The sequence below is a fragment of the Sciurus vulgaris genome (genome assembly GCF_902686455.1).
Source record: "Sciurus vulgaris genome assembly, chromosome: 7".
NCBI classification, from domain to species: domain Eukaryota; kingdom Metazoa; phylum Chordata; class Mammalia; order Rodentia; family Sciuridae; genus Sciurus; species Sciurus vulgaris.
Window position 1 is genome coordinate 77519910 of NC_136467.1, and position 14914 is coordinate 77534823.

Below are 14914 nucleotides of genomic sequence, written 5' to 3' on the forward strand. Positions count from 1 at the left end.
GTCCCACCAGCAATGTATGAGTGTACCTTTTTCCCCACATCCTCTCCAACACCTATTGTTGCTTGTGTTCTTGATAATTGCCATTCTAATTGGAGTGAGATGGAATCTTAGAGTAGTTTTGATTTGCATTTCTCTTATTACTAGAGATGTTGAACATTTTTTCATATGTTTGTTGATTGCTTGTAGATCTTCTTCTGTGAAGTGTCTGTTTATATCCTTAGCCCATTTCTTGATTGGGTTATTTGTATTCTTGGTGTAGAGTGTTTTGAGTTCTTTATATATTCTGGAAATTAGTGCTCTTTCTGAAGTATGAGTGGCAAAGATATTCTCCCACTCTGTAGGCTCTCTCTTCGCATTGCTGCTAGTTTCCTTTGCTGAGAGAAAGCTATTTAGTTTGAATCTATCCCAGTTATTGATTCTTGCTTTTCTTTCTTGTGCTATGGGAGTCCTGTTAAGGAAGTCTGATCCTAAGCCAACAAGTTGAAGGTTTGGACCTACTTTTTCTTCTAGAAAAAAGTAGGGTCTCTGGCCTGATTCCAAGGTCCTGGATCCATTTTGAGTTGAGTTTTGTGCAGGGTGAGAGATAGGGATTTAGTTTCATTCTGTTGCATATGGATTTCCAGTTTTCCCAGCACCATTTGTTGAAGAGGCTATCTTTTCTCCATTGCACAATTTTGGCACCTTTGTCTATATAGAAAATTGTATTTATTTGGGCTTGTGTCCATGTCCTCTATTCTGTACCATTGATCTACCTGTCTATTTTGGTACCAATACCATGCCGCTTTTGTTACTATTGCTTTGTAGTATACTTGAAGATCTGGTATTGCGATACCCCCTGCTTCACTCTTTCTACTGAGGATTGCTTTAGCTATTCTGGGTTTCTTATTCTTCCAGATTAATTTCATAATTGCTTGCTCTATTTCTGTAAGGTACCCCATTGGGATTTTAATTGGAATTGCATTGAATCTGTATAGTACTTTTGGTAGTATGGCCATTTTGACAATATTAATTCTGCCTATCCAAGAACATGGGAGATCTTTCCATCTTCTAAGGTTTTCTTTAATTTCTTTCTTTAGTGTTCTGTAGTTCTCGTTGTAGAGGTCTTTCACCTCTTTTGTGAGATTGATTCCCAAGTATTTTATTTTTTTCGATGCTATTGTGAATGGGGTAGTTTTCCTAATTTCTCTTTCTGAAGATTCATCACTTATGTATAAAAATGCGTTGGATTTATGAGCATTGATCTTGTAACCTGCTACTTTACTGAATTCACTTATGAGTTCTAAGAGTTTTCTGGTGGAATTTCCAGGTTCCTCTAAATATATAATCATGTCATCAGCGAACAGGGATAGTTTGAGTTCCTCTTTTCCAATTCGTATCCCTTTAATTTCTTTGGTTTGTCTAATTGCTCTGGCTAGAGTCCCAAGAACAATATTGAATAGAAGTGGTGAAAGAGGGCATCCCTGTCTTGTTCCAGTTTTTAGGGGGAATGCTTTCAGTTTTTCACCATTTAGAATGATATTGGCCATGGGCTTAGCGTAGATGGCCTTTACAATGTTAAGGAATGTTCCCACTACCCCAATTTTAGTATGGCCATTTTGACAATATTAATTCTGCCTATCCAAGAACATGGGAGATCTTTCCATCTTCTAAGGTATTCCTTAATTTCTTTCTTCAATGTTTTGTAGTCTTCATTGTAGAGATCTTTTACCTCTTTGGTTAGATTTATTCCCAAGTATTTTATTTTTTGGGGGGCTATTGCAAATGGGGTTGTTTTCCTCATTTCCCTTTCAGCTGTTTCGTCACTTGCGTATAAAAAATGCTTTAGATTTATGTGTGTTGATTTTATAGCCTGCTATTTTGCTGAATTTTTTGATGAGGTCTAGAAGTTTTCTGGAGGAGGTTTTTGGATCCTCTAAATATAGAATCATGTCATCTGCAAATAGTGACAGCTTAAGTTCCTCTTTTCCTATTCGTATCCCTTTAATTTCTTTAGTCTGCCTAATTGCTCTGGCTAGAGTTTCAAGGACAATGTTGAATAGAAGTGGTGAAAGAGGACATCCCTGTCTTGTTCCCATTTTTAAAGGGAATGGTTTCAGTTTTTCTCCATTAAGAATGATGTTGGCCATGGACTTAGCATAAATAGCCTTTACAATGTTCAGGTATGTTCCTATTATCCCTATTTTTTCTAGTATTTTGAGCATGAAGGGGTGTTGTATTTTGTCAAACACTTTTTCTGCGTCAATTGAAATAGCCATATGATTCTTATCCTTAAGTCTATTGACATGATGGATTACGTTTATTGATTTACGAATGTTGAACCATTCTTGCATTCCAGGGATGAACCCTACTTGATAGTGGTGCACGATTTTCTTAATATGTTTTTGGAATCGGTTTGCCAATATTTTGTTAAGGATCTTTGCATCTATATTCATCAAGGATATTGGTCTAAAATTTTCTTTCCTTGATATGTCTTTTCCTGGTTTGGGTATGAGGGTGATATTAGCTTCATAGAATGAGTTTGGTAGGGTATCCTCCTTTTCTATTTCCTGGAATACTTTGAGAAGTTTTGGAATGAGATCTTCTTTGAAGGCCTTGTAGAACTTGGCTGAGAATCTGTCTGATCCTGGGCTTTTCTTGGATGGTAGATTTTTAATGGCTTCTTCTATTTCATTGCTTGATATTGATATGTTTAAATCGTGTATGTCCTCCTGGTTCAGTTTGGGAGGAGCATTGTCTCTAGAAATTTGTCAATGTCTTCGGTAGTTTCTATTTTATTGGAATACAGATTTTCAAAGTAGCTTCTCATTATGTTCTGTATCTCAGTGGTGTCTGTCATGATATTTCCTTTTGCATCATGTATTTTAGTAATTTGAGTCTTCTCTCTCCTTCTCTTTGTTAGTGTGGCTAAGGGTTTGTGTATTTTGTTTACTTTCTCAAAGAACCAACTTTTTGTTTTGTCAATTTTTTTAATTGTGTCTTTTGTTTTAATTTCATTGATTTCAGCTCTGATTTTAACTATTTCCTGTCTTCTACTACTTTTGCTGTTCTTCTGTTCTTTTTCTAGGGCTTTGAGCTGTAATGTTAGGTCATTTAATTGTTGACTTTTCATTCTTTTCTGGAATGCACTCCATGCAATGAATTTTCCTCTTAGTACCGTTTTCATAGTGTCCCAGAAATTTTGATATATTGTATCGTCATTCTCATTGACCTCTAAGAATTTTTTAATCTCCTCCCTGATGTTTTTTGTTATCCATGTTTCATTCAATAGCATATTATTTAGTCTCCAGGTGTTGGAGTAATTTCTCTTTTTTATTTTGTCATTGATTTCTACTCTCAGTCCATTATGATCTGATAGAACACAGGGCAGTATCTCTATTTTTTTGCATTTCCTAAGGGCTGCTTTGTGGCATAACATATGGTCTATTTTCAAGAAGGTTCCATGTGCTGCTGAGAAGAAAGTGAATCCGCTCATTGATGGATGGAATATTCTATATATGTCTATTAAGTCTAGTTTATTGATTGTGTTATTGAGTTCTATGGTTTCTTTGGTTGGATTTTGTTTGGAAGATCAATCTAGTGGTGACAGCGGTGCGTTTAAAGTCACCCAGAATTATTATGTTGTGGTCTATGTGATTCCTGAAATTGAGAAGGATTTGTTTGATGTACAGGGATGCACCATTGTTTGGGACATAAATATTTACTATCGTATGTCCTCCTGATTTATGATTCCCTTAAGCAGTATGAAATGTCCTTCTTTATCCCTTCTGACTAACTTTGGCTTGAAATCCACTTTATCTGATAAAAGGATGGAAACACCTGCTTTTTTACTGAGTCCATGTGCATGGTAGGTTTTTTTCCCATCCTTTCTCCTTTAGTCTGTGGATGTCTTTTTCTATGAGATGAGTCTCTTGCAGGCAGCATATTGTTGGGTCTTTCTTTTTAATCCATTCTGCCAGTCTATGTCTTTTGATTGAGGAGTTTAGGCCATTAACATTCAGGGTTATTATTGAGAAATGATTTGTATTCCCAGTCATTTGGCTTATTTTTGGTTTTTAAGTTGGCTTGGTTTCTCCTTTGAGTGGTTTTTCTCTAAGGTAGTTCCTCCCTTTGCTGACCTACATTGTTGTTTTTCATTTCTTCCTCATGGAATATTTTGTTGAGAACATTCTGTAGTGCAGGCTTTCTATTTGTAAATTCTTTTAACTTTTGTTTATCATGGAAGGATTTTATTTCATCTTCAAATCTGAAGGTTAGTTTTGCTGGGTATAGGATTCTTGGTTGGCAACCATGTTCTTTCAGAGCTTGAAATATGTTGTTCCAGCCCTTCTAGCTTTTAGAGTCTGGGTTGAGAAGTCAGCTGCTATCTGTATTGGTCTCCCCCTATATGTAATCTGATGCTATTCTCTCACAGCCTTTAAAAGCCTATCTTTATTTTGAATGTTAGGCATTTCCATTATAACGTGCCTTGGTATGGATCTGTTGTGATTCTGTGCATTTGGTGTTCTATAAGCCTCTTCTATTTGATTTTCCATTTCATTCTTCAGGTTTGGGAAATTTTCTGATATTATTTCATTGAATAGGTTGTTCATTCCTTTGGTTTGTATCTCTGTGCCTTCCTCAATTCCAATAATTCTTAAATTTGGTCTTTTCATAATGTCCCATAGTTCTTGGAGATTTTGTTCATGATTTCTTACCATCTTCTCTGTTTGGGCAACTTTATTTTCAAGATTAAATATTTTGTCTTCATTGTCTGAGGTTCTGTCTGTTATTTTAGCTTTTTTTGACACAAGTACTTTGTTATAAATGTTCATCTGAGTATTGTTTCAGCCCATAAATTCTGATATTTTAAGACTGTATTATCACTTAATTCAAAGCACTTTTTATTTACTTTGTGCTTTCTTCCTTGACTGCTGAGATATTTAAAAGTGTGCCATTTAATTTTGAAATAGTTGTCATGGAGGGGTGGAGTTCTATATATCTTAAGGAGATTGGATTCTAAGCAATAAATCATATAGGAAACACAGTCTGCCTGATTTCAAATTTTAAAAAAGTAATGGAAATGCTTTTTATACTGATCATATTGGTTATATACATGTCAAAACTGATCAAACTTCATACTTCAAATATTTGCGTTTTGTTGTACTTCGATTTTACCTTGGTAAAGCTATGGGGAAAAAATCCAGCAATCATTCATGGTACAAACACTCATGAATCTAGGAATAGAAGGAACTTATCTCAACATTATAAGGCTATATATGACAAATTCAAAGCCAACATCATACTGACTAGTGGAAAACTAATAGCATTCCCTCTGAAATCAGGAACAAGACAAAGATGTCCACTCTCCCTACTCTTATTCAGTATAGTTCTTGAAACTCTAGTCAGAGCAATCAGGAAAGAGAAGGAAATTAAAGGGAAACAATGAGGAAATGAAGAAAGCAAACTATCTCTGTTTGCTGATTACATGATCCTATATCTAGAAGACCCAAAAAATTCTAGAAGACTTCTAGAGCTCATAAATGAATGCAGCAAATAGCAGTATACAAGATGAGCACTCAAATCAATAGCTTTCCTATTTTCCAACAGTGATTCTGCTGAGAAAGAAATCAGGAAAACCATCCTTTCCATAATAACCCTCCAAAAATAAAGAATATCTTGGAATTGATTTAACTAAGGAGGTGAAAGACCTCTATAATCAAAACAAAAGAACACTGAAGAAAGAAATTGAAGAAGACTTTAGAAGAAAGAAAGACCTCCTATATTCTTGAACAAGCATAATGAATATTGTCAACATAACCATATCACCAAAAACAATACACAGATTCAAAATAATCCCTATACTAATGACATTCTTCACAGAACTAGAAAAAAATTCCTTTGGAAAAACAAGAGAACCAGAATGGCCAAAGCAATTCTGAACAAAGGTGACTCAGGAGGCATCACAATTTCTGATCTCAAATTATACGATAGAGCTGTAGTAACAAAAATAGCATGCTATTGGCATCAAAATAGAGACATGAAGACCAATGGAATAGAATGGAAGACACAGAGACAAACCCCCATACTTACAACTATCTGATACCTGACAGAGGTGCCAAAAATATATGTTGGAGAAAAATTAACTTTTTTAACAAATGGTACTGGAAAAACTGAATATCTATAGGTAAAATGAAATTAGATTCCTTTCTCTCACTCTGTACAAAAGTCAAATCTAAATGTAATAGGGACTTAGGAATTAGAAACCTTGCAATTGAAAGAAGAAAACTTAGGGTCAACACTTCATCAACTGTTACAGGCACCAACTTCTTCAATAAGACCCCTAAAACTCAAGAAATAAAACCAAGAATTAATAAGTGGGGTACTATCAAATTAAAATCTTCTGCACAGCAAAGGAAATGATTAAGAGCATGAAGAGAAAGCCTACAGAATGCAAAAAAAACTTTTGCCAGATGCTCTTCTGTCAGGGGATTAACATCCAGAATATATAAAAAACTCAAAAAACTCCATGCCAAAAAACAAATAACCCAATCAATAAACAGGCAAAATAACTAAACAGACATTTCTCAAAATCACAAATGGTCAACAAACATTTAAAATGTGTGTTCCCCATCTCTAGCAATCAGGGAAATGCAAATCAAAAATAAAATAAGGTTCATCTCACTCCAGACAGTATGGCAATTATTCAGTTAGAATGGCACTCATCAAAAATACAAATAAATGCTGATATACACGTACATTGATATATTGCTGGTGGTACTGCAAATTAATATGACCACTGTGGAAAACAGTATAGTGATTCCTCAAAAAACTTGGAATAGAACCACCATTTAAGCCAGCTATCCCACTCCTTGGTATTTACCCCCAAAGAACTAAAATTAGCACACTATAGCAATACAGCCACTTCAATGTTTGTATCAGCACAATTCACAATAGCCAAATTATGGAATCTGCCCAGATGCCTGTCAGTAGATGAATGGATCAAGAAAATGTGGCATATATGCACAGTGGAATTTTATTCAGCCATAAAGAAGAATGAAATGACATTTGCCAGTAAACAGATGGAAATGGAGAACATCATGCTAAGTGAAATAAGCCAGATGCAGAAAATCAAGGGTCTAAAATTTTCTCTCATATGTGGAACCTAAGGCAAAAAAAGATAAAGACGGTTGGGGGATCAGATATTATAAACATACAGAGAATATCAGTCAAGTAGAAGGTAGAGAACGAAAGGAGGGAGGGAGGATGGGAAAGGGGAGAAAATAGGGAAAAAATTTGACAAAATCATATTATATGCATAATAAATGTGCCCATGGGAATTCCACCTTTTTTATGACCATGTAAAAAGTACCAGTTAAATATAAATAAAGAAGCAGTGGCACAGGCCTATAATTCTAGCAACTGAGGAGGCTGAGGCAGGAGGATCTCAGGTTCAAAGCCAGCATCAGCAAAAAGCAAGGCACTAAGCAACTCAATGAGACCCTGTCTCTAAATAAAATACAACAAAACATAATTAGAAGCTATTTTGAAAATCTATACTCCAACAAAACAGAAAACCTCAAAGACATCAACAAGTTTCTAGAGACATATGAATTACCTAAACTGAACGAGGAGGACAAACACAACTTAAATAAATCAATTTCAAGCAATGAAATAGAAGAGGTCATCAAAAGCCTACCAACAAAGAAAGGTCCGGGACCAGATGGGTTCTCAGACGAGTTCTACAAAACCTTTAAAGAAGAGCTCATTCCAATACTTCTCAAAGTATTCCATAAAATAGAAGAGGAGGGAACCCTCCCAAACTCATTCTATGAAGTCAATATCACCCTGATACCTAAACCAGACAGAGACACAGCGAGGAAAGAAAATGTCAGACCAATATCCGTAATGAACATCGACGCAAAAATTCTCAACAAAATTTTAGCAAATCGCATACAAAAATATATTAAAAAGATAGTGCGCCATGGTCAAGTGGGTTTTATCCCAGGGATGCAAGGTTGGTTCAACATCTGGAAATCAATAAATGTCATTCACCATATCAACAGACTAAAAGTTAAGAATCATATGATTATTTCAATAGATGCAGAAAAAGCATCTGATAAAATACAGCATCCCTTCATGCTCAAACACTAGAGAAAACTGGGGTAGTGGGAACATTCCTTAACATTGTAGAGGCCATCTGTGCTAAGCCCATGGCCAATATCATTCTAAATGGTGAAAAACTGAAAGCATTCCCCCTAAAAACTGGAACAAGACAGGGATGCCCTCTTTCATCACTTCTATTCAATATCGTTCTTGAGACTCTGGCCAGAGCAATTAGACAAACCAAAGAAATTAAGGGATACGAATTGGAAAAGAGGAACTCAAACTATCCCTGTTCGCTGATGACATGATTATATATTTAGAGGAACCTGGAAATTCCACCAGAAAACTCTTAGAACTCATAAGTGAATTCAGTAAAGTAGCAGGTTACAAGATCAATGCTCATAAATCCAACGCATTTTTATACATAAGTGATGAATCTTCAGAAAGAGAAATTAGGAAAACTACCCCATTCACAATAGCATCGAAAAAAATAAAATACTTGGGAATCAATCTCACAAAAGAGGTGAAAGACCTCTACAACGAGAACTACAGAACACTAAAGAAAGAAATTAAAGAAAACCTTAGAAGATGGAAAGATCTCCCATGTTCTTGGATAGGCAGAATTAATATTGTCAAAATGGCCATACTACCTAAAGTGCTATACAGATTCAATGCAATTCCAATTAAAATCCCAATGGGGTACCTTACAGAAATAGAGCAAGCAATTATGAAATTAATCTGGAAGAATAAGAAACCCAGAATAGCTAAAGCAATCCTCAGTAGAAAGAGTGAAGCAGGGGGTATCGCAATACCAGATCTTCAAGTATACTACAAAGCAATAGTAACAAAAACGGCATGGTATTGTACCAAAATAGACAGGTAGATCAATGGTACAGAATAGAGGACATGGACACAAACCCAAATAAATACAATTTTCTATACTAGACAAAGGTGCCAAAAATGTGCAATGGAGAAAAGATAGCCTCTTCAACAAATGGTGCTGGGAAAACTGGAAATCCATATGCAACAGAATGAAACTAAATCCTATCTCTCACCCTGCACAAAACTCAACTCAAAATGGATCCAGGACCTTGGAATCAGACCAGAGACCCTGCGGATTATAGAAGAAAAAGTAGGTCCAAATCTTCACCTTGTTGGCTTAGGATCAGACTTCCTTAACAGGACTCCCATAGCACAAGAAATAAAAGCAAGAATCAATAACTGGGATAGATTCAAACTAAAAAGCTTTCTCTCAGCAAAGGAAACTATCAGTAATGTGAAGAGAGAGCCTACAGAGTGGGAGAATATCTTTGCCACTCATACTTCAGATAGAGCGCTAATTTCCAGAATCTATAAAGAACTCAAAACACTCTACACCAAGAATACAAATAATCCAATCAACAAATGGGCTAAGGAAATGAACAGACACTTCACAGAAGAAGATGTACAAGCAATCAGCAGATATATGAAAAAATGTTCAACATCTCTAGTAATAGGAGAAATGGAAATCAAAAATACCCTAAGATTTCATCTCACCCCAATTAGAATGGTGATTATCAGGAACACAAGCAACAATAGGTGTTGGAGAGGATGTGGGGAAAAAGGTACACTCATACATTGCTGGTGGGGTTGCAAATTAGTGCAGCCACTCTGGAAAGCAGTATGGAGATTCCTCAGAAAGCTTGGAATGGAACCACCATTTGACCCAGCTATCCCACTCCTTGGTCTATACCCAAAGGACTTAAAATCAGCACACTACAGAGATACAGCCACATCAATGTTCATAGCTGCTCAATTCACTATAGCCAGATTGTGGAACCAACCTAGATGCCCTTCAATTGATGAATGGATAAAGAAACTGTGGTGTATATATATATATATATACAATGGAATATTACTCCACCATGAAGAATGATAAAATTATGGCATTTGCAGGCAAATGGATGAACTTGGAGGATATCATGCTAAGTGAGATAAGCCAATCTCAAAAAACTAAAGGACGAATGATCTCGCTATAAGCGGATGAGGATATATAAGGGGGGGTATGAGGGGTTAGCGTTAGGGTTAGGGTTAGGTTTAGGGTTAGGGATAAGGAGGGTGGTAAGAATGGAGGAAGGAAGGACTATATAGAGGGAAAAGAAGGGTGGGAGGGGTGGGGGGAATGGAAAAATAACAGAATGAATCAAATAATATTGCCGTATGTAAATTTATGATTTTTAATTAAAATAAATAAATAATTTAAAAAATAAAAATAAAATAAAATAAAATACAAAATAGGGCTGGTGATGTGACTCAGTGGTTGAGTGGCCCTGAGTTCAATCCCCAGTACTGCCCAAATAAATAAATAAATGAATAAATAAATAAATAAGGAGCCAGATACAGTGGCGCACACCGGTAGTCTCAGAAGCTCAGAAGACTGAGACAGGAGGAGTCCAAATTCAAAGCCAGCCTCAGCAACTTTGGGAGGCCCTGAGCAACTCAGTGAGACACTATCTCTAAATAAAATACCAAAAAAAAAGGGCTAGGGAATTGGTTCAGTGGTTGAGTGTCCCTGAATTCAATCTCCAGTACCAAAAATAAATAAAAATAAAAATAATAAATAAGGAGTGAAAGGGAGATCCATAGAGTAGAGCAAGGAGAATGGTGGGGGAAAAGAAGGGGGCAATGGGAATTGAAATAAAATTCCATGCACATACAGTTTTGTCAAAATGAATGCGATTACTATGTATAACTATAATGCTCTAATATTAAAAAAAAAAAAAAAAGGTATGGGGTGGAGAAAAAAGATTAGAGACACAACCTGACCTGCCTATACTGGTGGGCCCTACAAAGAAGGTCTGGAGTGTCACTTCCACTGGAAGCACTGGAACTGGATTGTTTAGGCCAGTGGACTAGAATCCAGGGGTATTTAAAAGCCAAGGAAGTAGACAAAGCTTTGGTAGTCGGAGATGCTAGCATTACATGATACCCATCCCAGGTCAGGCTCTGTACAGTTTATCTGTGATATTTAAATACTCTGGAGGGCCTGTAAGTATAAGCTTGGCGTGCAACTAACTGGAGCTAAGATCTTCCAAGTTTAGAAACAGTCAGGTTGAGCAGGGATTCAGGAGAGATCTCCAGACAAATCAAACAGAAAGAAAATTGACAAAATCAGATTTTGATCTGATCTTGGGATCTGGATCAAAGGGCTGTGGAAAAGGCAGGCAGGAGCACAGAGGAGTATAGAAGCATTGGATCTCTGGAACTATACATTTCTTTAACAAATACTTATTGAGTACCTTTTCATGTGTTTGGAGTGCCAAGCTAAATAAGATACAGGTCTTGCCACAACAGATTTCAGACATCCAGGGTTCAACCTCAAGTTTCAGGGTTGTGAGAAAAATATGAGTTTCAAGCTTTCTGTAGTTTGGTCACTTGGATGCAGCCCTCTAACCTTTTTAACACACTTTTTCTTCACTTAGACAATTTTCTCATCTTGTTCATATTTTCTTAATATTACTCTGCATATACACACCAAAATAAACTGCACGTAAATGTTTATAGCAGTTTTAATCATGACTTCCAAAACTTAAAAGCAACCATGATGCCCTTCAACAAATGAATGAATAAAAAATTGTGGTGATTCACATAATGGAATATTACTGAGCAATACAATGAAATGAGTTATAAAATCATAAAAAGGCATGGAAGAAATTTAAATGCATGTTGCTAAGTGAAAAAAAATGCAGTCTGAAAAGGATACATATTGCATGACTTCTACTAGATAGAATGCTGGGTAAGAACTTCAGAGCTTGAGTACTAGACTGCTTGTTGACCAATACTTTGAAACCTACTATGATGCATAATTATAATATACCAATAAATTTTTTTTTTAATTTATAAAAGGAGAGTAAGTCCTCTGACTTTAATCTAACATGTAGATAGCATGGAGACTGTAACTCCAATCCTCACGTGTAGACAAGAACTTAACAACTGAAAGTTGACTGAATTTTGACACTCTGGAATTCATACTGAAAATTAATAACTCTGCTGGATCCACCAAAAAATTAAGATCACTGGGCAAACTACACCTTGAGGACTGAAGGTGTTTTCCTAACAGAGGGAGGAGAAAAGCCCAGAGCACTACATTCTTCTTAACAATTGCCTGTTCTAAAGAAAAACTAACAAAAGTCATTTATTTTACTAAACACCAGCAATGAAAAACTGAAATTTGAAATTTTAAAAAATTATTTATATTTGTTCCAAAAAAAATACTCAAGTATAAATCTAACAAAATATGTATAATATCCACATGAGGAGAATAAAAAATTCTGATGAATGAAGTCAAAGAACATCTAAATAAATGGAGATCTGTCCAATTTTCATGCCTAGGAACACTCAGTGTTGTTAAGGTCTCACCTCTTATCATTTAGACAGTAAAAAGATCAGTGATGGTAAGAAATTTTGGGGGAAGGGATGAATAGGTGAAGCACAGTTTTTCAGGCATTGAAACTACTCTGAATGATATTATAATGGTGTATACATAATACTAGTCATTTGTCAAAACTCACAGAACCATAAAATAATGCTATGGATTGAAGTCATACATGAGGTCTATCCTAAGTTTTCTATTACTATAACAAAATACCACAGACAAGATAACTTATAAAGAAAAGAAGTTTATTTGGCTCATGGTTCTAGAGACAGGAAAGATAGATCAAGAGCATGACACCAGCATCTGCTTAACATTTTATGAGGACCTTGCTCCTGAATCATAACATGGCAAAGAGCATCATATGGTAAAACTGAGCAAGATGCTACCTTAAATCTCTCTTTCTGTTTCATAAAGCCACTAATAACATCTTGGGGTCCCACCCTCATGACCTCATCTAATTCTAATTACCACCTCCAAGTACCACTAATATATTAATTTAGAAGTTAAATTTCCAGTACACAAATCTTTGGGGAACGCATTCAAACCACAGCAAAGGCCTAACTCTCAGTGTGACTATTTGAAAGTAAAATCTTGAAGGAGGTAAAATCTTGAAGGAGGTCATAAAGGTAGGCTTCGATACAATAGGATTAAAGACCTTATTGTTCTTATAGGAAAAGACACTAGAGCACACTCACTTTCACTCTCTTCCCTACACTCACTCCCTCACCTCCCGCTCCACGCCTCAATCCTCAGGTATGGAAAACTACCCTGCCAAACCTTGATCTGGGACTTCTGGCCTCCAGAGCTGTGAACAAGTAAATTTTCATTATTTAAGTCATCCAATCTTTGGCATTTTGTTATGGCAGCCTGAACAGATTAATACAAAGAGTGAATCCTAATATAAATTATGAATTTTGGTTAATAATGCATCAATATTGGCTTGCCAATTGCAACAAATGTAGCACATCAATGGAAGATGTTAATGTAGTAGTAACTGGGGCAGAGGAGGAGGGGGGTGGAGAAACATGGGAACTGTGCATGTTCTGCTCAATTTTTCCATGAACCCAAAACTGCTATGAAAAAATGCTCTATTAAATTTAAAAATACTTTAATAGAGAATTTTTGTGATTGTTTTACAATATAGTATATTGTTTTGCAAAAGGTTATGATCTGAGCACACTATAGTTGCAAATGTCATAAATTGGTAGTTATGTATGTTCTTCAAAAGTTTTCATCTTTTTGGTCTTTGAAACAAACATAATTTTGCTGACAAAGAGGAAATTGGTAATTTTTTTTTATGTTTTAAAATATTAGTATCAATCAGAGTTCACCCAGAGAAAGAACCATCCCCCCCTTCCCCCACCACCACTTAAACAAAGAATTATCCAATCCAAAACTCTGTGGGTTTCTAAACCTCTGATATTACATTCTGGACCAGATAATTCTGTGTCAAGGGAAAGAAGTTGCCTGTACAATGTAGGATTTTAGCCAGACAACTAATCTCTGCCCACTAGATGTCAGTAGTAACACTTTTACCTACTCCCCATACACCTCTCCATCCTGCACCTCATCGTGATAACCAAAACTGTCTCCAAAATTGCCAAACAGTCCTGGAGATCAAAGTCATCCTCCATCGAGAACCACTTATGCGAAGTGATTTGATATAGGGATTGTGTAAGCAGTCTCTGTAAGGCTGATGTCTCCAAATCTGATCCTGGAGCTGAAGGTCCCCAGAGGAAGTAGTCAGAAAGGTAAAAGGAATGTACACTGGAGGGAGCTAGAGCAAACTGGAACTCACAAGCATAAGTAGGTTCCCCAGAAGGACCAGCTGAAACCTGCGTCTCTTCTTGCTGCCTCTGGTACTGGTAGCATGCGCGTCCTACAGAATTAGAACTTTTAGTCAGAGCTAAACACATACCTGACTCAGGAGTCTGAGAAACTAGAGTAGAATGGGAAAAGGTGAAGCAGTTGCAGGCTAGTGTGATACCTCACATCAACAATGTGAATTAGCAAATAGTAAATAAGCAGTAATGTGTGTGAGTTACCAAATGTTTGCTGCTTCACTTCCACCCAACCGGTCTTGCACAAAAATCTCTCTTGTGGCCTCTCCTAACCAGAAATAGACAGGAAAGGAAATGCTGGGAAATGTAGTTCAACCTAGTCAACACATTACAAAACCACCACAAATCACTCCAGTCTCACTCTAATGTTACTAAATGAAATTGTTCAAAACCAATCAGGAAAGTTAATCTAGATTTCACTTTTTATTTTCAAAGGATCTTCAAATAAAAATATAGAATTCTCATGAATCTGTAGGAACTTCAATAAACTAGTTTCCCCAAAAACATTGATTCTATTCAGTTTATAATTAAACTCTGCTTCATATGTTGCCCACACTGTTTGTGTATGTGTGTGTGT